Source organism: Trachurus japonicus, chromosome 11, assembly GCF_045865225.1.
Source record: "Trachurus japonicus isolate A0001 chromosome 11, Traja_1.0".
Taxonomy (NCBI): domain Eukaryota; kingdom Metazoa; phylum Chordata; class Actinopteri; order Carangiformes; family Carangidae; genus Trachurus; species Trachurus japonicus.
The window spans coordinates 18,019,175-18,023,078 of NC_140917.1; positions in this window are offsets into that span (position 1 = coordinate 18,019,175).

The following is a 3,904-nucleotide window of genomic DNA, read 5'->3' on the forward strand; positions in this document are numbered from 1 at the left end:
CACTACCCTCACTTCTACTACCACCAACTATAATAATAATAACTAGAAAATGTCCTCGTAGAAATTGAGAGCGTCTCTGTCGACATGGGAATCAAACCCACAGCACAGACAGAGCAGATCAGGCAGATACATGATCATCTCTGTCTCTGAACACCGTCAACCTGTCTGTGTATTTGTGTGTGTGTGTTAGACTTTGACAATAAAGAAAATAATACAAACATCCTAGATATTCCCAATAATCTGATTTAAACATCTCTGTGTCAGCCTGCCCTCAAACGTTGCCTTTATGATTTTACCTGCTTAGTCTTTAGAGTGAGAATCAGTTGAAATGTACCTAAAGTAATAGTGCACAAATCCCGGCTTTTTTTTAATGCATAATTTGGGTCCTAGAATTTGTCGGAGGAATAGCAAACTAAACTTTAACATGGAAGATGAAGAAGAAGACGAAGAAGAAACACTCAGGATAGCAGTAGTGCCTTGGAGCCGGAGCCTCGTGGCACTAATAATACATCTGTATTTCAAACAAACTACATAAGTCAAACTCTGTGCATGGTATCCAGCTTCAAAACTAATTATTTCTATCCATTTATCCCTCTTTTCTGCTCCTTTGGGGGCCCTCGGGCATGTGTGTGCCGGAGATCCCATGGGTTGTGTGTCTCCTGGGGATCTGCGACATGCACACACTGGGAGGACACAACACGCACGCACACTCATTGTCCCAGTCGGAGGTACAGGCAGAGATCTGTGGAGAGACATGCACAGCGGGAGGACAAGGGGAAAAGATTATATCTCTGGGGCTATAACACACAACGCACACACACAAACTGAACTCTCACACAAAGCAACATCACAAACCAAACCTTGAACTTTGAACATCGGGTTGAGATTGATGTGAGCAGAAAAACACGACACATCTCTTAGTTGAATCCACAGTTGAGTTTTTTCTACCATTTGTCTCTAGATGTTATGACAAACTATTTAGGCCATAGCAACATTACAGCAACACTGACTTTTAGTGTGTTGCCAAATCTAGCAAACCACCTTTCACTTTTTATCAGTAGAGGAACCAAATATTGGACATTTAAGGTTTCCAGTCCTTGTGTGCTCCGACAAAAAGCTGCCTGGCCGTCTCTTTAAACTCTTGCATGGACATGAAACTCTTCATTCAGTCAGTGTTGATCAAATACTGTACACTTTCTACTCCAGGGATAAAAAGTCAAAGGTGCCTACATGTAACCTCACATGTGAACTGTGACTGGGACTGTGTGATTCAAACCTGGCCTGCTGGAGATGGCTGGAGATTAGAGGATGAAGCCTGAATCCATCTATTCAAGAACAAGAAGAATGCAGTATAGTCTATAAAGAAACAGACTACAGCGTGAGCATGAGAATTTATATGTACATTAAGGGTTAATAGTGCCTCATTGACAAATATGGGTAACACTTTACTTGAAGGTATCGTCATAAGAGTGACATGACACTGTCATAAGACTGACATGACACAGTCATGAACGTGTCATAAACATTATGTCAATGTGATGATGATACCTTCAAGTACAGTGTTACCCATATTGTTGACTGTGTTGAGGAAATGAGCAAAATGTGTGATTTACAGCAGGAAAAATACTTAATGAATCAGGAGTTTAGACACTATCCCTTTGCTCTATTAGTGTCACACAGTTTTATTTCTAAATAACTGTAACAATCATCATGGGTGTCCCTTATACATCTGCAGGCAGTTGAGATACTCCCCTACAGTTCAGTATCATCTGCCTGGCAACTAAGAGGTTTGCAAAAATACATGAAATACACATTATACACAAGAACCTCTGCCACCATGATTAAACAGAGCCATCGGATGTCTGGTTTTAATTGATCAGGATGAGTAAGAGTAAGCTTTATGAAGCTCATACAAACTTACAGTACATACATTCTCTCTCTCTCTCTCTCTCTCTCTGGGTCAGACACAGGCAGATTTCCTCTTTGTCTTGGTGATATGTAATGACCACTCAAGCATGGAGGGCCCAAAGATCTGAGGCCAAGGGTGAATAAGGGTCAGGGGGTTTAGCAGTGTGTGTGTGTGTGTGTGTGAGAGAGAGAGAGAGAAAGAGGGAGAGAGAGAGAACGAGAGAGAGAGAGAGAGAGAGAGAGTAACATGCTTGCTTTTCCCTTAGTGAGCACAACCCTTCTGACGACACCAGACACACTGTAGCTTGACAAAGAGCATCAGTGCGCTTGCTGACATAGCTTATCAGCGCTGAACTCAGATCAGTTCTCATGTTGAATCAATGCCGAGTTGTTGTGTCAACTGAGCCGTGAGAAGACACGTCATATTTGTTGCTGAAACTGCAGCCACGTGCTCATGTCAGTGATCACATCCACCGTTAGACACACAACGTAACTGTGCTAAAAAAAAACCTCACTTTCTGTAAATTACAAAGATGCTGTCAGAGAGCAATGTTAATGTAAATGTTGTGATGTAAATGTGCAGATAGTAACATTTTTAATCCAGGTTATAGTTGGGAATGATATGCATAAACATATCAAATAACCTTTTAAACTGAATATGGATTTTACTTTATGACAAAGGGGTTGAAGAAACGCAAAATGCAATTGGTCCGCAATTGTTAAGAAGAGGAAGAAAAGGTTTAAGCAAATCGAGTTGAATAAAAGGAAAATTTATTTTCAGTTTTCATGAACTTGAGAATAGAAACAGCAAGAATTCACTATTTAACAAGCATGAAGTGAATGTATGCAATGGTGCTTAGACCAAACGTTGATATTACTGCTGTTAATACAATCATCATAAGAAGGTAAATAAAGGCAAAGTGTCTCCTCCAACCCGTGTTAACACTAACAACAACTAGCAGCTGGGTTGCATTGTGAAATATAATTGTTCTTCAGTTGTATGTGACAACAAAGAGAAAGGCAGAGGTGACGTCCTAGTGGGGCACACACGTACTCCCACCCTCGTCTAGTCCCCATATGGACCCTCTCCTGCAAGAGAAAGCTATCAGGGAGTATGTGTGTTTTTTTATGACGTGTGTGCGTGTGTGCGTGTGTGCGTGTGTATGTGTGTGTGAAGGAGAGAGGCCAGTGCACCAGTCTGGAAATGGGGGACACATTAATCTTATTTGTCATAACCTGTCCCTTGAGACGCTTGGACCCCCCCGTTCCCTTACCCACACACACAGACACAGACACACACAGACACACAGACACGCACACACACACAGTTCATTCCTACTTTACCAACAGTGGACTATGACAAACGTGGTCCACTGTTTAAAATCATCTTTTATAACTAAAACGGGTTTTTATGAATATCTTAATTTTCATGGTGTGAAAAGACACAATTATTTAGAAAAAAAAAACATTTTGGTGCAAATTGAGCAGCATTTCATCCAGACGTCGCACAAATGGATCCTTACAGTCCTAAGTGAAGCAACTACGCTGCCACTTTCACTGGGAGTTTCTCTCTGAGTGCTCTTCACTTCAGAGCAGTCCTCTATCACGCTGAGCTTTTCACTTAATGACTGTTTCACTTTTTTTTTCTCAGAGTCTTTGACTAGTGAGCCTGTACACATGCAGGCAGAGGCAGTGTTGAGTCTTTAAACCCTGAAACTCATCTTGGCTCAAATTAAAATAAAATAAAAAAAATTGTATTATTTATTTATTTATAAATAATTATATCATGATTAAAGACATGACAAAGATTCTTCTGCGGGATGCCCCCTATTGGGTCAATCACTGAAGAGTGAGTAAGGATGGGGAGGACCACCGTTGGGTAAGTATACTAACACACACACACACACACACACACACACACACACACACAGTGACCCCCTCCTGTGTGCTATCGGTATCTGCTATGGACAGAGAGCATGAGGCTAATTACATCTGA